The sequence below is a fragment of the Nanorana parkeri genome, unplaced genomic scaffold (genome assembly GCF_000935625.1).
Source record: "Nanorana parkeri isolate BGI_ZX_2015 unplaced genomic scaffold, ASM93562v1 scaffold158, whole genome shotgun sequence".
Classification (NCBI taxonomy): domain Eukaryota; kingdom Metazoa; phylum Chordata; class Amphibia; order Anura; family Dicroglossidae; genus Nanorana; species Nanorana parkeri.
Window position 1 is genome coordinate 1,160,342 of NW_017306426.1, and position 24,196 is coordinate 1,184,537.

At 42.5% G+C, this 24,196-nt stretch overlaps 1 protein-coding gene across 1 annotated transcript in view; it reads right to left on the bottom strand.

The window, feature by feature from the left end:
* MGAT4B (mannosyl (alpha-1,3-)-glycoprotein beta-1,4-N-acetylglucosaminyltransferase, isozyme B) overlaps positions 1 to 24,196 on the bottom strand; it is a 354,359-nt gene that overhangs the window by 292,017 nt on the left and 38,146 nt on the right. The window lies entirely within an intron of this gene.

Sequence of the window (24,196 nt, forward strand, 5' to 3'; positions counted from 1 at the left end):
ACTCAATGTAACATTCCTGGCACACATGCACCCATGGGCATTTGGGGGAGTTACATCATCCCCCGCTGACCATTCACAATGCTCAAAGACTCAGCAGCCAGGGGGAGAAGATGCAGCCAGGGGGAGAAGATGTCTATGCCAGCGAGAAACCAAGGGGAGGCGAGATAAGTTCCACTTTAAGGCTGGGTTCACACCATTTTCCGGACCAGATTTGGAACATAGTGCATTGCGTTTTTGCAGCGATTGGAATTTGTAAAATGGTCTTACAGGTGCGTTCCATACGGTTTTGATGCGTTCCATTCAAGACCAGACAAAATAGGACAAGCAGTAGTATTCTGGTCTGGAACGGACTGTGCTGGTGGAAACAGAGGCCAGAAATAGCATAGGGATACATTGGGATGCATTTTGGGTCCAGAAAACAGTCTGGTCTGATCTGGATGTGGTGTGAATGGGCCCTAAAAAGTAACCATGTAACCTACTGAAGCCAATCCAAAAGGTCATTTAGCAAGGTAGATGGTCATTCTAATAGAAAAAAAATCAAGCACCTAATAGTGAGACAATAAATATAAAAATTGAGATACACACGGCCTCAGGCATAGACAGCCATATTATATAAACATTTGTTTTAAGATTTATTAGGTAACTTATGAAACAAATGAAATTCACCAATTAATTTCAGGGCCTTGATCCCTCACCGAGATTTCATCATCAGCTAAAGACTGAATAACATGGAACAATCCATTGTCATACTTCACAATAGTTATATGGTATTATCAAAACTATGACTAATCTAATGAATTCACAACATTTCATGTGCCAGGCCAAGGGGTCATATGCCAATGGTATACACAAAGAAATTCGGTTTAATGTCCTTGTGGTTTAAACCACAAGGACATTAAACCGAATTTCTTGGGAACATGATTAAAAAGAGTTGAAGCAGAACTTCAGGAAACCAGCAACATTTACAGTTACAGTATACTCTTTTAATTGTGAATTGCTTTATCTCGGGAAAAAATTGTAAATCAGTTTAGCCAATTTTGTAAATCAAACACTCCGCCAAGCCACGTAGCCAGACTGGTGACACCCTTATTTCTTGGTTCGGTTTTCTATGTCAGTTCTCCTGCTAAGTGGACTATTAAAGAACCATCATCACCTCTATCCATTTAAGCAGGAATGTGGTCCAGGAAGCAGTAAAGTGGAACCAGGTGTGTGAATCACAAGATAGACTGAACAGAGTTCCAAAATCATACAAATATGTATTGTAATTGTGTATTTAGTAGCTTGCTTGGCATTCCACTTTATGTTTAATAGTTTTAAAATACACCGTAGTATTTAAGTGTACAGAATGATATCCAGTGTGAGCCTTCTATCCCATAGATAGTGTAAAAGAAAAATATAGGAAGTGAAATAGTATTTTTGTTTCCCACTGGTTTCAGTTTGAAATTAAGATCTAATGCTCAAAATAATAATAATATAGAATAAGCATTATGCCAGTTCATTACAGGTAAATAATGCTACTTAGGACACAACCTATGGACTTCTTCAAAATGGTATTTGGATTCCTTCTCAATACGACAAGTGGTTTGCCGGAATCATGGTGGCGATAATATTCCATACATACACAGAAGTGGTGGGCAGACAGGCTGCTTGCGCACCACCATATTGCTAACATTAACTAGACCAGCGCACATGCAATAATGCATTCACACAGATGGAGGTATTCGCATGCGTAGGTAATCGCCCTCATATCTGTTTACGTATTAGAGTATTCTGCACATGGAAGTAGTGAAGCGGACAGCTGATCCCACTAAAAATATGAGGCTTGCAGTGAGTGGAATTGCAGCGAGTGGTTACATTGCAGCCCCCGCTGTCACTAAGGAACACGTCAGCTGCCCAAGGCACATCACCATGTGCTGACATTTTACGCCGGCCCTTGGCACTGTCTCACGCTGGTACCCTCTTCCCCTGACAGGCACTATTTATGCACCCACTCCTGACCACTGTATGGTAAACCACACCACCACTGCGCCAGCTTCCACTCTCTTTCTCACTCCATCGCAGCCAACCCTTGCACTAACCACTACATATGACCCCCATTCATCTCACCACTCTCATCTGCGCACCTGCATGTCCCAACATGTCTGCACATTTCCCCTTTGTTTTACCCACCACTGAACCTGACCCCACATCCTCCATCCCCCCTCCATTATCAATACCTCACCACTTCATTGACACATGACTTGGAGCTTCCCACCACTTAACAAATGTGCACATTTATGCTTTCCACCGCTAAGAAGCTCCCTTCCATACTGGCTTGTCGACGTTCGGGCACACTTTTCCTACCACATTCTACAGTGTAACTAAAGCCATATATTTTCTGCTCATTTTGCCTAATCTGTGTGACGCTGGGAAGATTTCAAGTTGGTCCTGTAACCACAACAGGAAATGAGAGACAATCTCTCCAAAGTGAGGAAAATGCCAACAAGTGTCACCAGAACTAGTGTACCCATTGGAAGACTTCTCTATTTCTGGTGGCAACTATAATTTTGGTTTCTACCTCCGTTTTAGTCCTGGTGAGATTGTATCTACCTAACGGGGAAAGCAAGAAATGCCTTACAGGCCTATTGCCCCCTTACCACTCTATCTAAAACACCAGTGTTGGCTTCAGATACACTTTAACTAGAATCCCAAACACAGTCTCTACACTAAACATCACCCTCTAATGTCCTTGTAGCCTAATCAATCTCTCCCACTTTACAATCCAAATCTTCTCAAAAGACACTTGCCTTTTATTGCAATTCTATTCCAATTTAGAATTCTGCAACCCATGGAACATTCAGGCACAGTCACCATTGAGCATACAACCTAACCAAAGATATTCTTTTTCTTTCATTGATCGGACACTGCTTCCTCCTCCACAACATAGGTGACACCTCATACTGCACAGCGTATTCATTCCTTTATATGATACATATTGCACATTGATTCTTGTTTCTATGCCTTGACCCTCTGGATTGTAAGCATGTACAGGCACGGCTTTGGTTCCTATTGAATCATGTTATTACGGTGTTTGTTTGTGCTATACAACCATATATATTTCTCACTGGAAACAGTAAATGTTTGTGTCATCTGTATTACTCATTCCTGTTTGTACCCCTTCTATCCTATAGAGCTGCAGGACCTTAGGGATGTATACAAAGCAATAAAAACTAAACTAATAATATATTAAATCAACTTGTAACCACATAGCGGAGAAACGGGATAGTATGGCAATAGGATGCTGTTACTTGATACTCAGGAGCTGGAACACAACATGCGTTATTGGCAAAAGGTCACTTGACAAGGCGGCAACTATCATGCCTTGGAGGCCTCTCAGCTCAGATGTAGAGTTTGAAAGGCAAATATAAATCATTCATAAGCAAGTCTGAATAATTATAATCATGTAGGAATGAATACTTAAAAGGAGAACTATGAGAGGAGTGATTTCCACTCACCTCATAGTTCTAGACCAGGGGTGGCAAACTCAGGCCCTCCAGCTGTGGTGAAACTACAAATCCCATGATGCATCTGCCTCTGCGAGTAGTGCCCGTGGCTGTGAGAATCTTGCAAAGCCTCAAGGGACTTGTAGTTGCACAACAGCTGGAGGGCCGGAGTTTGGCCCCCCTGTTCTAGACGACCTGTGACAATGAGACTGTCACAGGTCGGCTCAGTAGATCGGGAGGTGAGCGAACACATACCAGGTTCGCTCACCTTCCGATCCTGTCACGGCTCTCTGCCGTGACAGGGGGAGGGGCTGGATTCCCCTCTCCCCGTTTCGATCTGCCAGCGCTGACTGGCGGAACGGACGGGGGAGGGGGCGGGTACAGCTGGCTCTGCCTCTAGATAGGCAGAGCCAGCTGTCACTCACGCAGCTAAGTTGGGATCCGCTCCGGCTGCGGCGTCTCAGTATACCGCGAGCTGTAGCTCGCGGTATACTGAGCTTAGGGTAATGGGAGGACGCTAGTTTGTGTCCTCCCGTTACCCTAAGGAGAACTATGGGGAAAAACACTGACCCCATAGTTCTCCTTTAAACCTTTACATAAGTCCATTGGTGATTCTTTTGCATCTTAAAAGGTACCTTTCTACCTCTTATACACAGGAGCAGATATGAGGCAATACTTGAGGAAAGGTGTCATATTTGTACTAGACCAGTCAGCATGGCGATAACTTAATTGATGGACTGAATCTCCTTGGTTGTCCAATAGGGAAATAGGTGATTGTGGAAGATGAACTTCAGCCATTTTCCCTAAAATCTCTCATCAGTCACTGCTCCACCTTTATCATGATTTCAGGTAAACTGTGCACATCAATGTAAATTAGGACACATATGGGGCATAAAAAAGTAGTTCCTGACCTTAAGATTGTTATCATGTATCAAAGGTCATTACCACAAAAGCCCAGAGTATATGTAAACCCAAATAACTAAAGCATCATATAAGCTACATCATGTTAATGTAGCTTGCAGTGGTGAGCTTGCCATGAAGGTCCTTGTTCAGGCCCATTTTGTAAATGCTGACAGCGCTCTGTCCACGTCTTCCAGATGTTCACCTGCATTGCCACCCTGTCACATGCGCTTGCGATGGAGTCTAAGGGCTGGTTCACACCTGACGTTTTTTTGCAGCTCACCCCGAACACAAGGCAACTTGCCTGGTCATTCATGGGCTCAGCTCACAACACTGCGTTCTGGTGGTGTGCGCTTAAAAAAAAGTAGGGCATGCAGTACCTTAAGTGCATTGCAGTGAGATGTGATACAACCGCATTGCAATGTGGTGTGCCCATTGAACTGAATGAAATGTCACTTTTCACAACATTTCAATAAAGTTCTAAACAAACCCTAAAAGCAGAGAACTCATTGCACAGGCATGGAGTTGTTACCATCAGTAAGGCATCTCTGGGAAAAGACAGGCAGCTGCTGTTAAAGAGTATGTATATTTACAGAAAATGGTTGCAAAAAGGCTGTATGAGGTCAGCAGCACACCGACATGTGACAAAGGACGAAAAAAGTGAAAACATTAAAAAAAAAGCAGCAGAGGGCCAGCAGAGCCAGTTTGCTATTGGCTATTGCAAATTGAAATAGCCAATAGCAATTCAGCTATTCATTCCTATGCTGTTTTTTTATTTTATTCTGACAGCAGCTGTCAGAATACTAAAAAAACAGCAGATAGCAAGGGAAGCATTAGCTTCTTTGATGTCTGCCATCATTTCAGGGGAGTGCTCTCTTCCTTGTTGTTGCATCACCGCCTGCCCCCCCCCCCTTCCCCTGCGGGTGAGGGGGGTTGGGACAGAGGACACTTCCCTGAAATCAGTTATTTCAGGTCGGGATCCCTGTCTTTCGTGTATATATGGCCAAATTTTTTTAATCATATACTCATTTCCACATATAGTTTTAATTATTTCTAGCCTGCTCTTATTGATCTAAATAATTTTGAAATTAAAAAGTTTTTGAAGAATCCCACACATTTACTTTTTTTAGTGCAGTGGCACATTAACTATGCCGTTCATAGAGCAAGCACCAGTCTAAGAGCAAGCTGGCAAGAGGCTGGAGGGAGCGTTGTGACAGCCAGATGGCTCCGAGCTACAGGTAAGGTAAGGCAAGGCACGGCACTCTTTCAGTGCAGGGTTAGCCCCAATCCAAGGGTTGATACATTTTTTGCCTGGAGTTCTTCTTTAAATGTTTCAGAAATTGAGAATATTATTATAGATTATATTAAGAGATCAAAAAACTAAGTCATTAGAAACTATACAGCCACCAGTGTAAGTTTTACTTCCTTCATTAGTGCCTTTCTTCTATTCTTCAATAGTAAAATCCAGGTAAAATAACTCCATCCTCACTGATCTGCTTCCCAGAAGTCAGTGAAATCAGCAGGAAACGTATTTGAATTCCTCACAGGACAAGTATAGCAGAAGAATTCAGATGCAGAACGTTCATTGGTAGATCACAATAGAACTGACAAATTAAGTGCAGTCTGCACTTGTGATTTACCCCATTATAAACAATTAAAATCTAACTTTAATTTTGTTAGGAGTTAGGCTTTCAAAATAAGCTTTGGCTTTAAAAAAAATAAAATAAAATTGACATAACATTTACAAGTGCTACAGAAGCAATTTTGTAATTCGGTGCTATTAAAGATGACCTTTCCATTTCAATCTGCTGCTGCTATGACTTTTTTTTTTAAACTGCCAAAAAAATCAAACGTTGCTCTTCTGCAACTTTGGCATCCTGAGATATTCTCTACATTATTTTGAGTACATCATAAATCTAAATTATATTTGGCTAAATTAGGTACAGAAATCTCCAAAGTACTTGAAGTTCAATTACAGGCATCCCCTGAAACAGGAGTGCCTTTAAAAAAACAACTTCCTAAGTGCACCTTAAGGGATGCTAGGGGTGCAGAATATCTACACAACAGCAATTTACACTGCCAGCCCCAAAAAAAGAAAGTCATCACCTGGATCTAGCTAAGCAAATAGGTCAGAGCCTTTCATTGGATACATGTTATGATCTGGGGTTGCTTTAGTTGGTAAGGTCAAGGTTCAACAATGTTATGTCCCCCTAAAAAAGAGGTCAGCTGCCTACCTGAATGAGCAGGTTTTTCCATGAATGGATTTTTTCTTTCCGACGGCTTGGGCATATTCCAAGATGACAATGTCAGGATTCATCGGGCTTAAATTGTGAAAGAGTGGTTCAGGGAACATGAGACATCATTTTCACACATAGAATGACCACCACAGAGTCCAGACCTTAACCCCATTGAGAATCTTTGGAATGTGTTGGAGAACACTTTACTAAGTGGTCCGGCTCTCCCATCATTACTACAAGATCTTGGTAAAAAATGAGTGCAACTCTGGATGGAAATAAATGTTGTGACATTGTATAAGGTACCACAGAGAATGTGTACTGTAATCAGAGCTGAATGCAGTCCGATGAAATATTAGAGTGTCTAAACATACACATGATATTTCCCTTTTAAAATAGAAAAAGAGATTGAGAACACGTAGTCCTCAATCTCTTTTTCTGCAGCCCCCCCTATATAAATGAATAGGATTCCTCTATGAGTGTTCCTGTTCATTCATAACATGAGGACAGAATACGTTTACTATAACCACAATCATGAATGAACAGGAGGTGATGTAGATCACTTCCCATTCATTCATAATTGAGGATATAGTAAACATACCATGTCCTCAATTATTTACAAGGTACAATTATTGTACCTCACTCTGCTTCCTGCCACGCTGTCACAGGAGGAGAGCTCAGCCTCCTGTGACAGCGCTGGCTGTCTCTGCCCACACCGCTCTGCGACAGGGAGGAGAGACAGCGCCCGCAGCACTTGGCTGCCTGTGACAGTTTGTCTCCTCCTCGCTGGGACACAGAGCAGCGCCCAGCGTGGAGGCGAGAAGGAATGGATACATCACTGTATCGGCCAGAAAATGGCACTTTCGGCATTATGCCAAAAGTGCAATTTTCGGCCCATATGTTCGGCGGCCTATATATCGGTGCATCCCTAAAAAAACAATGATCCCCACAGTAACATGACTACGTCTCCTATTCTGTTTCCCTTTTGAAGAGTATCTATGATCAAAAACTAGAAAGAAATAGTCCTGTTCCACTCCTACTAACCATATTGATCTAGAAGTTTACAAACTCATGCCCATCGGATGTGCTTCCTCAATGCACTCAGCCACGTGAATATGCACTCCCTCCTGTCACAACTCTCTCAGAGCCTGACTTCTAAGCGTCAGAACAATTTTACATTATCGTTACTTGCTGGAAGCAATGCATGAAGGGATATGTAGTCTTGTGAAATTGAGATTGCATCACATCAAGCAGCAGGGAAAGAATGCAAAGCAAATTGGCAATCCAGGAAGTTATTGAAAGTGATGGGCAAACAGAAGGCAGCACTCGCTACATAAAAGTTTTTTTTTTTTTCAAGTAAACTTTGATTGTATTATCAAAATTAACTCTAGTATGTATTCCTATTACAATGCTGATGTTATAAGAGGACAGTATATGCTGGGACTTTACAACTCCTTTAACCGTTTCACTGCCAAGCTCTACAGAACGCTTTTAACCTCAGCTGGCCAAACCATTTTGTCAATTTTTCCCATTGTTTTGATTTTCTACTGCTGCACTGCTACTGTTTGTAAAAGCCTCCCAAACCATATATTTTCTGAAAGCACAGTCCAGGTAGAATAAAAAGATGGTGCTACTAATTCTTGTAGGTCATGTGATAATTGCACAAATGTTTGTCAAAAACGGATAAATACACAATCCAATTGATAACAGCAAACTAAAGTATCAGTGCACAAAAAAATACTTTTCTGAGTAAATGTAAAACATAAAACCGTATTAAGTTAATAAATAACAAATATTTGTAAAATATATATTTTTTTAAATTTGAGCCTTTTTGCAAAAAACAGTAAAAAAAAAAAAAGTAACGCAAAACCGTAAATAAGGAACTAATGTTAAAAATTGTGTACGCACTGTGTTAGTGTGTGATACAAGCATTCATCGCAACGTATCACAACACATGGCTGGGTTGTGTTTTTTTTCTTCTTTTTTACAGTTGGAGGGCTCTGGTGAAATATCTGGGGTCTAAACAGAACCCTGACATTTCCTTTTTGAAATAGAAAAAGAAATTGAGGACACAAAGTCCTCAAATGTCTTTTTCTTCAGCCTCAGCACTTAATGAATGGAAAGCACTCAATAAAGAAGCTTCCCATTCATATTTGGTGAGAGTATCTGGTGACGCTTGTTTGCTCTGCACACAGAGGATTGGTAAATACCATAGATATTTACCGATCATCCGCTCGGCCATCTGGCCTGCTTGGCCACGCACTATCACTGAGCTGCAGGTGATCTATGGATTAGACAGCCGCAGGCTCTGCTCTGCACACCACTCATGCAGGGCTCCCTCCTTCGCCCTCCTGCCGGCCATTTCTCCTCGGATCCCCACTGCCTCAGCCCATACAGGCGAGATAATTTTTGTTAATAGCCATCACCAGCGGCTTGACAGACATTACTTAACAGGGGACCGTCAGTGGGAACTGTTCTGGTATAACTACGTGGTTGTTAAAGCGACCATGAGCTTCTAGCAGAACAATAAAAGCCACCGACGATCCCAGCTGGAAACAGTTGTGTTCCGCAGTAAGCCTTATGTCGGTGGAAGCAAAAGGGTTAACCTAACACTTAAAAGTAAACTGAAGCCTGGCTGAAATTTGTGGCACAACCGTCCCCATCAGAGCAGAATACCATGATGGGGGAAATTCCTCCATTCACACAGTTTAGCGTGGATGAAAAAAACCTATTAGTGTATAGCTAGATTTAGAATCCTCAGGTCACTGCTTTACTACCTAATGGCAGCCTCCCACTAAAATTTCACAAAATCCTGAGCTGGGGATCCATCAGTCATGTCCACCGTCACATTTGGGGTAATCCTGCAGCCCTGGCATTGTGCGCGTTCACATGCGGTGCTGAACTTGATGTCGCCCCTGCACATTAAAGCGTGGGTTCTAGTATCTCCACTATGCAAAGACTGGTCCAATCGGTGCAAGAAGCTGGAACACAAGTGGAAGAAAAAGCCTCTGTTAGCAGTCTCTATTAGAGGCTTAGCTGCCACATGTGAACACTGGTAAAGGGAAGCTGCCACATAGAGGAAACATGTATCATCACCTAAAGTTTCATTTTAAGTGGAAGTGCAAGAAAGCCCAACCAACAATAGTCTCCCCACCATTAAATCATTTAAATATACCTCAACTCCTTCCTTCCCCAATATTGTTCGTCTTCTAAAAGACCTGCACGTGATTTTATTCCAAAGTAAACCGAGCATCTCTGCATAGGACTCATGGAGAGCTTGGCCCATAGAGATTAATGGAAAAACGGTCTTTAATAAAGCAATTTTTGTGTTTGAGAAATGCCATTCTATTACGCAATTCTAAACCCTGTAAAAGTTGACAGGTTGAGGGAAATGGTTACAGTTTTCTTCTGAGATAGTCACTCTGACCTCTAAGTAAATTAAATACAGAAAACTATCATTTTAAGAGTCTTCCCACATGGATACAAGTTGCTACATAAGATTACTCGGTAACCAGAGTCATACAACACCTTTTACATGGCTGGAATAAGGATGACGTTACTCTGCTGATAAACACTCAATAGCTAATCAGCTTCTGGCGATTTACCCAGCAGGGGAAGTAATTGCTACATGAAGGACGACAGATTGGTGTGGACATAATAATTTCCCAAATCCCACCACGGTTTAATACTACCGTGCTCACTGGCTGGCTCAGGACTATTTCAAATAGCCTTTGAAGCCTCAGTGTGCATCTTTTCAAGCATTTGTGGAGCTGGAACCTCCTATCGGCTTCTGATCCTAGCTGTGACCTGCCTCATATACAGAAGTCTTACTGCAGAGCTTCTGGAGAGGGGGACCAGCACAACAAAAAAAAAAAAAGACTCATTTTAAGCCAGATACAACAAAATAAAAATGACTTATTTAGAAAACAGATAAAGCGCAAAAAAACATTGCATAAATCATAAACGCATAGAAAGAATTGCAAAATAAATCACTTACCATTTGGCGCATTTCTATCTCATAAAAAGGTCCAGATTGTGAAGCACGAGACAGACAAGCATTTAGCATTTTCAAATGTAACAGAAGCCTATGAGGGGAATCTATCAAAATTGGAGCAGACAGAATCTGGAGCAGTTGTCCTTTGCAACCAAATAGCATCCACCTTTCATTTTCAAACCTTAATTGAACAAAACTGAAGAGAGAAGTTGACATAGGCAACTGCTTCGATTTTGATAAATTCCACCCCATAGTACAGATACCCTTTAAGGCCCCTTTCACACGGGCTGATAAGGAGAGGATCCATGCATGGATCCTTTCCGGATCACAGGAGGTCATTGCTGTGACATCCATGTCTTTACAGTTTTTTCCTCCATCTTGCAATGGAGGAAAAAAACTACATTTACCGAACCCCAGGTCGGTCTGTCTATGGGAATCGGATGTAAACGAACATGTGTCCATTTACATCAGATTACCCCCTATCCGGCATGATCCGGTCCGGCAAAATGGAACTGTTCCATTTGTTATTCCGGATGCGGAAGTAACTGGGTGTAAACAGACGCCCGTCCGTTTACACACGGCTGTGCATATCGGGTCCGTCTAAAACCCTGACAGGTGTACCAGATCGGAGCAGCCGCGTGAAACCACAAACCACAAAGCTGAGACACCTGTCATTCCCCCATCTACATATATGGCAGGTTTAGAAAACACGTGTGTACAAGAAAGTAGTTATGCACGATGGGGGACCCATAGCAAGAGCCTTAAAAAGGAACTTTGGGTAAAGAAAAAAAGTCACCCTTAAAGTGGGGCTACCTCCACACTGCAAGATTTAGTGCTTGTTCTGTCTAGGGGGCTCACGTAAAGCTGTATTACTCAACCGGATCCTCAGTCCCATGGCATTCAGCGCTCACCTCTCTCCCCTCTGCTCCAGCTATGCAATGTTCCTCAGTGTGCTCACATCTAATGCAGGTCAATGTATCTGCATAAGACGTGATGACGTCAGCAGTCTATAGACCGCCAGGGGAGAAGAGACAGCGGGGACCAGTCTAGCAGCCTGTAAGGAGTCAGTGGGACCAAGAATCAAGCTTTTTTTGAGCCCTCTAAACAGGAGAACTTAACCCTTGCAGTGCGTGGGTAGTCCCACTGCAAGGGTGTTTGATGAGTTCACTATGAAAAATGTTGCATATTATTTCAACACTATATAATTATGTGAAATAAAAATATCAAATAGGAGAAATACAAGAGCTGCTATGGCCAAGCTCCTACTAAAAATGTTCCAGCTGGTAATAGGCTCCACGGTTCTGTGTTACCAATCAGCAACAGATCAGGCTGCTGATCAGGAAAGTCATATTAGGGTTGAGATGACAGTCAGCCGAGTGTCATTTTTAAAATTAGCAATATGTTTCTATCAGGAAAGGTTTCCTTTGAAGTACAATTGAAGGGGATAAAATACAAAAAAATTGCTGGGGGGGTAGGGATTCTTACTTTTCACCCCCAGTGATTTTTCATTTTCTCTAAGATTCGGCTGGGTGTTGTGAAGGATGCGGCTCGTGTGCACAGGCTCAGCAGCTTCATCATCAGTGGCCAACCAATGGCCAAAGAGGACTTCCGAAAAACCAGAAGTGTCCGTAGCAAAGATGGCGGCAGCAATGGAGAGTGCTGAGGACCGAAGATCGATCCGACAGTGCTGCAGAAGGGCACCCTTTTGGGCAAGTGTGCCATAATGAGCAAATATGCTGTGCACAACTGCACCTTAGGGCAAAAACAACAACAACAAAAATCAAAGCAATTTACTTGTGCTTATGGATTTAGCCAGGCATGCATATAGCCAGATAAATGGATTGTTTGGCACTCCTTACCAAGCTCAAGCTAAAATTGATCTAGCAGACTATCAATATTAAGTGCTGGAGTTATTTCCTCACACCCGCCAATGAGTTTTAAGATTTCAGAGCAGATCTGAGTCTGACTGGTGTCTGTGGGGAACTTAATTTCTTGGTACTAAGACGATGATCAATCAGGCCACTAATACCTATGTAGGATACTTATTAAGCAAGAAGAAGATTGTGGGATCCTAATTACCTTACTGAATGAAATATCCCAGCAAGCAATGATCAGGTGGGAAAGCAAGATACGCGTTTCCTATGTGAATGCAAATTGTTCACACATTAAATCTAAAATAGCTTATACTGGCCTATAATCAGCCAACGTATGGACACCCTATAGTGCGTAACAAAATGCAATATGGGAATTAATAAAAGATAACAGCAGCGGAGTAGACCTATGTGTTGAAGAGTGTATATCCCAGAATGGCAGGGGTCCCCAAGTCTGCAAATCTTACAGATGGTTAGTGTAAAACTATAGACAACACATTTCCCAAAAAGAAAATGTTCAATGAGTCTCTGTAAACATATATTATACTACATCAGAATTCCAAGGGCTGGGTTTTAACTTTGCCATGGCATATTCCCTTTTTTGCAAAAAGCTAATAAATGCACCTTTATTGGAAAAAATGTGAATACAGGGGTGTGGAAATTTAAAAAATAAAAAAAAAGGCAAATATTAAACAAAATCTTTAAAAACAAAAACAGTTTGAAAAGTCCCCCAGCCCCCACATATTACAGTCCATGTACCCATTGCACTCCTGACCGCACGTCCAACAAAGTATCCTGGGTGCTCAGTAGTCGACAGATGGCCTCCGTCAAAGTAATGCAGAAAAGAAATAGACACCGGCACTCCAATAGCAAATCGTTTCCGTCTATTTATTGACGTACATCAAAAGCAAAATAACACACTTAGTGCGACGTTTCGGGGACACACAGTAACCCCTTCATCAGGCAAAATATGTTTAAAAATCTGAATACTGTAAAAAAAGGCCTGGACAGAGAGGGAGTTTAACACCCCAGTCTTCAAGTGGTTCATATCACTTTAAGATTAATTTAATAGGCTTCTGTTTTTTTAATACCGATGCAATGTTTTCTGCATAGCATGTGGACTGGTTTTAGTTATTTAAAAAATTAGAAGACACAAAGAAAAAAAGTGAGAAACAGAACAAAAGGGCCCTGTCTAAAATGAGTCATATTTCCAGGTAAATGAGGCTAAATGCTACATTCTCATGTAAGCATGCCAAACCCAGGGGCATGGCATACAAACTGACCTGAGTAAAATCTGCCCCAATCCAAAGGAAAAAAGGAGCGTACATGTCATTATGCTTTCCAAACAAAGAGAGGTAAAGCTGTGAGCAACTGATAAAGCTGACCATCCAGTGTTCTGAGATTGCTCTTATAGTTCCAGTTTACAGGGCAGCATGTTGCCTTTAGACTCGCATCCATACAGCATTCTATTTCCTAACAGGGAACTTATCGATTGTAAATAAAGTCATTATATGTTATATATATTATCTACATAGTCTTACTTCTGACAATCTAGAAACATACCCTTTGGCGTCCGGCCAAGCTGGTCAAAGCATGTTTCTATGACTGGAGGAGGGGCATTAAAAGTGACCCCATCGCCAAGAGAGGATCACCAACATAAATAATTGCAGGTAGTAGCACAGGAAATCAAGTGATGTTAAATGTTTACTTGCATCATTTTTTACTTTGTCACTTGAGTGACAGCTTAGAGTCTGTGTGCATCCAAGATGGCAGCGTCTAGCAGCAGTCACAGGCCTTTTGAATGTCTTCACAAAGGCATTTACAGGGCAACTACTTGCACAGAATATGTTAAATGCACATATAAAGTCGTATTAAACTCTTGCCCAAAAAATATTTCTTTACATTTTTGCCCAAGCACTTACAAGTCATCTGGTTTCCAAACAGCTCCATCTCTCAGCTCCACTTCCCTGAACTTCTTGTCCAGTACAATATCACAAGGGGCAGAGCAGCCATCAGTCTACTAGCTTGGAGAAAGGAAGAGGGAGGAGAGAGAAGCAGGGAGGAGGGGAGTAGCTTGCCCTGCCATGCCCGTGTGTTTGTGGAGACATACACAGATTACTAGCACACACAAGTATGGCTCCATAGGACCCTGCAAGAGAAAGGGGTCACCCTAAATCAGGATATCGGGGCCAGTGCTCAGGGGACCAGTGGAATCTGCAGGAAGATAAAACTTATAAACACCAAGAAGTAGCATCAATTGTAAGTAATAGGGATGCATCGATACCGGTATTTCGGTACCGAGTACGAGTGCCAATATATTTTCCCGGTACTCGCCGATACCGAATACCGGAAGTCCCATTCAGGAAGCCAGGCGGCGTATAATGACTCGCCACCTGGCTTCCTGATTAGTCGGGAAGCCGGGCAGCGTGTAAAGACTCTCCACCCGGCTTCACGATTAGCAGGGAAGCCGTCCCCAAGCTTCTCATCACTAGGTGACGAGGGAGCATGGAGCCGGCTTGCTGGCCAATCATAGAAGCCGGCTCCATGGAAGCCGGCTATATGCTCCCTCGTCATTACCAATCAGGATGCCGGGCAACGCGTCATTACACGCTGCCCGGCTTCCTGATTGGCTGGGAAGCCGGTTCCATACTCGCCCAAATACTCAGTATCGGCACCGATACCAATACTAGTATCAGTGCATCCCTAGTAAGTGATGTAATCAGCATTTGAAATTGCTTAAAAACCTTTTGATTTTAATATCACTTTAATCTTATGGGAAGATTGCTTTTAAAATGAGTGGTGTGGCAGCATAGTCTTTTAAAAATAATTAATACTATAATAATATTTAAGAAGGCGCTCAGTGATATTCCTCTCTGCTATTTATTGTACACTGCCTGGAGAAAAAAAAAGCCATAAAACGGCTGTAGAAACAATATTTTTCTTAGATGTGGCTAAGTAGAATGTAAATTGGATTACGGGTCTTAAGCGACTTTTCTCAGCTAAAAGATTCCGCAAAGCAATTATTCAATTAGAGCTAACTAAGCTGTGCCTATCAGTCTCAACTGATACTTTATCTCTTTTCGTGAAGTCAATTCATTCTCGGTGTAAAAAAAAAAGGACTTTTACTGATAACAGGTACCATTTACATGTGGATTGGCCACAATCACATCATCGCCATGCTCATCAGTCAATAAAAGGTAAAGTGCGGAAGTAGCAGCACATTACCGATTTACATGTTCAAAGCAGATTAGCTGCAGGTATCTGGATTATGGAGGATTTGTGAACAGTGGCACTGCCGGGTTTAGTGACACATTTAAAATAGCAGAACATTTTTTTAAACCATTGCAATCACCGACGTAAAAATATCCCATGGCACTTTTCCTTTAAAAAGAAACTTTGAAGAGGAACTTCACCCTTAGCTTTAAAATGGCAACAAAGTCACCTTTATAAATGTTTAGTAATGACAATCTACAAACAGATACTTCTAGATAATTGCCGGATTTGTATTCTTTGCATACCTTATTTTTCCTTCTTCATTTTTCTCACAGTGGCCATTTTTACTAAAGGGCAGATTAATATATCTCCTTTTACTTCCTGGAACTCTGAAACATGTGACTAGGACATGTGACCATGCACATCATCTCAGGGGAGGAAAATGCCTTTACCTGAGATCTCATGAGATTACAGATGAGGTTTCCCAGCAATGCTCTGCTGATGTAACCTTCCCAGGATGCAACACTTGGGCACAGGCTGCATCACTAATGCCCAAGAGGACCAGATGTGGAAAAATAGTAATTTGAAGTAAAAGAAAAATGTTTGTTTAACTAATGCATGTAAGATGATTTCAAATCAACATGAAGAGCTGCATGTTGATGTGATTTTTAGTGAAAGCGGGTAAAGGTCCACTTTATTAGTTGTTAATCAGCTTTATTTTACTTTTTTTTTAAAGCTGAACTCTGGGCACAAAAACATTTATTCTAAAATATTCCTCAACAGCGGCAGAGGGTATAAATCCACTTTGTGTGCGCCCTTTGCAAACCCAGATATTGTCTGGCGAAAGTAGCAGTGACATCATTGTGATGTACATAGCCTGTTTAGAGAGCAGAGCTGTGGGAGGGACAGAACAGATCCACCCAACTACAGGCTGCCTGCAGGAAACTACAGAAGGGGGCAGAAACAAGACCAGTCACCATGTACAAAGACAGGGAGAGCAGCAAGAAATGGTCTTTATTACAGGAAGCTCCCACACCTGCACAGCATCCTATACCTATGAAGAGGAAGCCCTGGTGCAGAACCTAACCATGCAAGCACGGGATATGCTTCTATCCTTTGTTTAGTCAGTTTAGAACTGTTGTATATGTGACCTGTTCACACAATGCATTTTTACGCAGTGCATAGATGCCACTACAGGTCACTCTGCTCCTGTGTGGGCGACCTGAATGGAGTGCACACATTGTACACTACTGATAAAGTTTAGAAAAAAAAATGTAAACCAGTGACAGCTCGGACACATGCCATGGAGCGTTTTAGCAGACAGGCTAGTGTGAAGGGCTGGAATCCATAAAACAACTTCTTTTCGGATACACATACTCAGAGCACACACAGGGGTCACTCTGTGCTGGACAAATCCCAGGAGCCAAGTCACCAATGACCCTTAGAAAAAAAGACAGTTGACATGCAACTTTTGAGAATTTCTCTAGTTGTTGACAATGAAGCTGGCTCCTACAAAAATCCTGCTGGATCCTGGATTCCATATCTACCTATCCACCCCTGGGGTAACATGTTCTTTAAGGTCTTCTTCAAAATAAAAATCCCGCATCATTAAAGGGTATCTATGGTCAAAAACTAAATATGTCCTTCTATATTGAATTTCCATAAGTTACATTCTACTCCTAATAACTATATCCATCTAGACGTTTGTAAGCTTACTTAATGAAGATGCCCATAGGATATACTTCCTGAATGCACTGACACAATTTCACTCAGCCCTGTGAATACACTTTTCCTTATGTCACAACTCTCACAGAGCCTGCTGTTTGAGCTACAAATTAACATCTATAACTTCTAGGGATGTCCAGATACCGATGCTAGCTTCGGTATCGGGCCCGATACAGGGCATTTTCCCAAATACTTGTGAAAATGCCCCGGTACATAACGCCGATGCTTACACATCGGTGTTGATTTCGTATTGCCCGAGACATATAGTTCCGGGCGCCGGGCAAGTGAGAGCAGGGGGCGTGGAGCGGTGACGGCGATGGCGGGGGGCGTGGAGCGGTGACAGGGCAGGGGGCGTGAAGCAGTGATGGCGGGGGGTGTGAAGCAGTGACAGGGCAGGGGGCATGGAGCGGTGACGGAGCTGGACACATGGAGCTGTGACAGGCTCTGTCACCTCAGTCAGCCTTTGTCCCCGGCTCTTTCTTGTCTCAGGAGTTCTAGCACAGTGCTGTGCTAGAACTCCTGTGTTGGAGGTGACAGGGCCAATAAAGAGTACCTGTCACCTCCAAATGCTATCACACAGGGGATTGTTAGTCCAAAAAATGTTTACAAAGTAAATAAAAATTGAAAAAAAAATGAAAACCAGCCCCGCTGCCCCAATCTGCATTAGAACAAACGCACAGTGTTTTCAACCGCACTGGCAGGGTATTGCGGCGCGAAACCGCACAATCTGCCTGGCACGACTGGGGTGCCATTAGAAAATAATGGCACTGCCAGCGCGATCGGCGGTGGTGTGCAATCTGTAAATGCCCGGTCATCATGCACAAAACTGAGCAGATGGCTGGGCGGTCATGGAATTGCACACCACCGCCGATTGGCACTCCATTCGTGCCAGGCAGATTGCGCGGTTTGAAAACATGAATAGGTTAAATGTTTTATTGTTCTAAAACAGTCTTAAATTAAAGTTCTTCATAATCATAAAAAAAGTTATCCTAAAATCATTAGTCTATTGTTTTATTATACAAAATGTCCCTTGTCCCTTTAAGAAAAAGTATATCGGTAATTGGTATCGGCAAGTACATGAGGGGAAGTACTTGTGCTTGGTCTAAAAAAAAAAAGGGTTATCGGGACATCCCTAATAACATCTATAAGTAACATTGTCGCTCCTTGCTGGAAACAATGCATGCTGGGATATGTAGTCTTGAGAAATCAAGATTGCATCACATTAAGCAGCAGGGAAAGAGATGCAAAGCGCACGGGGAATCCAGGAAGTTGATGAAAGTGATGGGCAGAGAGAAGGCAGCACTCACTACATGAAAGGGATTTTTCCAAGTCAGCTTTGATTGATTTATCAAAAACAACTCTAGTATGTGTTCCTATTACAATATTGATGTTATAACAGGATAGTGTATGCTGGGACTTTACAACTCCTTTAAAGTCTCATTACAGTAACATTGCATACAATCCCAGCTGTGTCCCAATCATTGACCAGGACATCCCAGAATCCCTTGCTTTACAACATTAAAAGAAACACAATCTGTGTCCTGCTGCATGAAAACGGGTGCCGTACCTCGGATCAATAATCTGCACCTTGTAAGAACTACTCAGTCAAGCAGGCAGCGTGTAGATTGACTATATTAGAAGGCCATACTGTGAAATATCGATCCTGGAAAAGGTTTCCAGGGAGGGGGCGGCAGACCAGATTACCCTCCACACATTAGAAATGACCCAAGGTCCACATCTAACCGTGCACATAGCAATCTGGAAGTGCAGGCTTGGAGCTCTTTGAAGTCACTCGTCCTCTGCAATAACAGCTCCGATTGGCAATGCAGAAGGACGCCCGAGGCGATTACTCTCTGGTTTATTACAGGAGGGAGTGTTCAAATCTGGAAACAAATACCTATCACCCAGAAAGTCCATGTGAGCACAGATAACAAGGCAGCACACAGTCTGCGCATGCATAATGGCTAATCTCTCTGCAACCGAAATAAACCCGGCACAGAGTGCTATGGAAACAAGATTCTCCTAATGTGCTGGAAAAAAAGACTTGCCGCCTGGGAAAGAAGATTTAAAGTGCAACTGAAGATGAAACTTTGTTTTGTTCAGGATAGGGTGGAGAGGGATTAAAATCCTCTCGGCCCTCTCGAGACCCTGGAAACATAAGGCCACCACCCTGGAGTAGCTTCATATTATTCTGCATTGCTGTATAATGTATTGCTGGGATTTGTAGTCCTCTATAGCTGGTGGTATTCTGCATTGTTGTATAATGTATTGCTGGGATCTGCAGTCTTCTATAGCAGGTGGTATTCTGAATTGCTGTATAATGTATTGCTGAGATTTGAAGTCCCTCTACAGCTTGGAGTCAGTGGCAGAACTACTAGGGTCGCAACGGTTGCAGCTGCAACTGGACCCATGTCCTAAAATCATTAGTCTGTATTGTGTTAGAAAAACTGTCAGGAGACTAAAAGAAAAGTATCGGTAATCGGTATCGGCGAGTACTTGATGAAAAATATTGGTACTCGTTCTTGAAAAAATGGCATTGGTTACATAGTTACATAGTATTTGAGGTTGAATAAAGACATTAGTCCATCAAGTCCAACCTATTAGGATTGGTGCATCCCTATTTGAAATACATAGTGCAAGTCTGCGTTTGCTGTATGAGACAAATCGTACAACGGCAGCCATGGAAGAGCAGCAGAGTTCGTTCAAAGGTAAGAGCATCAGGAGGGGGAGGGGGAGCAGATTGGCAGGGGTAATTCCATTTTTCAAGCTCAACATAAGCAATACAACCCATTTGAGCATTGTTAGACGCACAAGCTCAGGATAGGGGAAGTTACAAGGCATTTTCAGACACAATTGAACAATCTTGAATCATTATTGCTCAATTTGGCAGAAAGGATGCCATTCATGCTATTTGTTATTTTTATTAAAAACTGATTTATATTTATTTATAATAAGAATTTAATCAGCACCGTCAATTTTCACAGCACTTCACATATTGTACATTGACATCAGTCCCTGCCCTGAAGGAGCATACAATCCAAGGTACCAAATCACATGTATTCATACAAATACCAGGATATGACTGGCTCCTGTCTACAGCCGGCCTATACAGTCTGATTGTACAAACTACTTTAGAGCTACCGTTACCTATGTAGTTCAAGGCCCTGTCTGATTTCATACAAATTAAATGAATTGTTTACGTTTGTCCACATACAATATAGTTTTGGTAAATCTAAAAAGGAGATTGTACAAATCGGATTGTATAGTGTATGGTCAGCTGTAGACAGGAGCCAGTTAACCTCACTCTCCATTCACATATAGCGTTTGCGTTTCCCGCATGGTTTTCTGTGCGGAACACTGCACGGGACGCAAACGCTATATGTGAAACTGCACGGATTCCGCTCGTCTGCGACTATAATATAGCCGCAAACGTGCGGAATCAGTTGTATTATCACACTTGCACAATTTTGGGTGCCGCGCTGTTTCGTACCGGTGGTCTCCGCAATAGTCTGAACAATGCACATTAACCACTTGCCGTCCGCCCGTTGTAAAAAAACGGACGGACGGCACTGCAGCATTGGTGGGTTGCCTTCTCCAGACGGCATTTTTTTTCTGCACGGGCAGAAAAGACCCGACCAATGCAAACACCCGTTACCGGGTGTTTCACATATAGACGATCGGCGGCTCCATAGCCCGCCGATTGTCTATATGTGCTCGTTTTTTGCCCCCCCCCCCTCCGCGGCCCGGGATCGGGTCGGGAGGGCGTCAGGAGGAAGGGAGATCAGCTCCTTGCTGTCTCCCTCCGGGCTGTGAATGCAGAAGTGATGTGTGTTACATCACTAGCATATAAAAAAAGTTTAAGAAAACCTCCCAAAATGTTTAACTCCCCCACCTCCACGTTTACGCAGATATAAACGTAAATACGCGTCCGGTGCACCAACGACAATTGCGCTACACGTTACATATCGCCGCGAACGTTGCAGTGAGAGCAATCATTTTATGGCCACCAATCACTGATAACACTAAACTGATGAGCGGTAAAAGCTTTTAAAGCGTCGCCTATGGCCAATTTTGGGTATTATCGTTTTTTGAGGTTTTGCGCACGCACGCAATTTTAAGGCTTGACATGTTTGGTGTCTTTTTACCCGACGTGACCCCGTCTTTTGGGTAATAATAAATGTTTTATCATTTAATATAGGGGAAACAGTTTTTTTTTTTTTTTTATTTCGGTATTTTTTCCCATTTTCCCTGAAGATCAGAGCAGCCAATACAAGGTCCAATTATGGGCAGATAGCATCTAAATCAGCCTTTTCGAATCAAGATTGAAGCCACCCAAGAAAACGAGTCTTCCATTTGCCACCTATTCTTCGTCGTTAATATTGCCACTGGTGAATTAAGAATGTACTTCTCTTTCCTATATTTGCACAGATTCGGACCACCTTGTATGTATTTTTTCTTTCCTCCACGCCGTTTTTGACGCGTCATCAAACCCCCCCCACCTTCGCAAGGATCCACTTCTGCCCACCGAACACCCACCTGCCACCCCGACCAGACCTCACCACCTGTGTGCCCATCCATCTCATCACACGTGAGTGCCCATTTTTCATTCCCACCCACGTTTAAGTCGATTCACTGTTATTCCCTGGTCAATCCCCCTCCACTAAGTCTGTGCCAGTTAGTTGCGCTCCTTTCCTTCCTTTCGTTCAGTAATCCATACCAGTCCCCTATCAAGAAAAGGGAACCGGTATGGATTTTGGAGGGGCCACACATCATTTTTTACATTTTAGGCTGGGGTGCATCTACATTTTGCATACTTTTAAAGGGTGCCGTGACTGCAAAAAGGTTGATAAACACTGGTCTAAATCAACCTTTAGCGGTTTTACGTGTGAACTAAATAACGGTGGAAATAACCAATTCCGAATTCAACATTTTTTTATTACCATTATAGTTTTAGCTTAAAAGAAATGTGTGATCATTTCGGCAGCACGGGAGGACTGTTCAATCCAGGGTGGACAATTGGTTTTCCTTGCAATAAACAATTGTAACAATCCACAATTATGGGGGCACATATTCATAAAAAATTTAATATCAGTTACTAATTGCCGTGGCGAGCAGATGCGTCTTTCCCCATGGTCCTCTTGCCACGCAGTGAACAGCATAACAGCCATCGCCTACAGATCGCTCTGATGGTTTTAACAATGGTTTACAAAACACAATCATCATTCAATCCCCCCGACCACAATGAGGTGGGTTTTTTTATTCCGATCGCTCCGCTCTATTACATGGCAGCATCACATTCACTGCAAGGTGGGGGCAGGAATTTTGTCCTCTCCCTGGTAATTGTAGAGCACAGTCTCCAATTTAGGGATTACCAATATGTGATACTAAATGCAGCTAAAAATATTGTATCTCGTGGGGAAGGGGATATGTGCCAACGTTTGTGTTACAGAATGATCCTAAGACGCTGGATAAACATAGAATAGAATAAAGGGGGCCGATCACCATACCTCGTGTGTGATGTTACATAACGCTGCCAAAGTCGGAGTGAGAACAAGAATTCCAGGGTCATCACTTACTCATCACTCCAAATTGATGACAGGTAAAGGCTTTTAAAGCGTCGCCTATGGGCAATTTTGGCTCCTGTCATATTTGTTTTTCCATTTCAAGGGCGTGTGCAATTTTAAGGCTTGACATGTATGGTATTTATTTATCTGACACAATTCCATCTTTTATATTTTACCAAAAAGTGGCTATTATATTCTGCATTCAAATTCATTTTAGTAGCTTTTTGTCTAAAAATATTGATTTGTAAACCATCTGCGCAAACATCGGGCAACATAAAAAATGGCCTCGGCTTTCAGAAAATAGATCATCTTAGGGGTCTTAAAGCAGAACTCAAGGCAAATCAAATTTTAACCCTTGCAGTGGGGCTACCCCAACACTACAAGGGTGAAGTGCTCGTTTCTCTAGGGAGCTAAAAAAAAAAAAAAAGTTATCCTCACCCAAACCACGATTCCGGCTTGCACTTACACAACTCGCTCCAGCCGGTCTCCTCCTTCACTCCGGCAATGGTATATACCTTGGCATCCTTACATCCTATACACTGTATAGACGATGATGACTCAGGGACCTTAAGCCGCTGGAGCGCAGGGGGAGCCAGGCTGAAGGGAGCGGTCTAAGAACAAGCCAGGGTTTATGGTTAATGTGAGGATAACACGAACCATAAATCCTGTTACTATGTAATTTGTAATTTTTTACATGGACGGGGGGCAGCCATATTTACTCATAACATGCACAGGCTTTACTTCCTTTTTGCAGTGCTACACAATGGTTGTGCTTTATTGCTCCATCTCATATTGCAAGCCTATAACCTGACTCACCGTTGTGGATATTTTATAATGATTCAAGGCTCATTTACACTTGAGCATTGCATTTACGCCTGTTCGCACAATGTGAGGTGTTGGATGCATTGCAATGCCATTCACTGTGAATGGCACCCCAAAGCCTTATACAGTACAATCCAACACACTGCATCACATCAAAAAGCATAAACCGTGGTTTGCCACGTTGCTCAAAGTAAGCCATGTATTTTTTTTCATCTGCTGTGGCGCACTGGCAGCCTGTTTATAATAAATAGCTGCCTTAACGCATCGTTATAGTGTGCATCAATGTGTGTGTATGAACGCACTGCAGCAGAACACACTGGGCCCAATCAGTTGTGGCAGAGGGATTTCCTACCTTTTTCTGGAGGTGTTGCTGCAGAGTGGGTAATGTCCA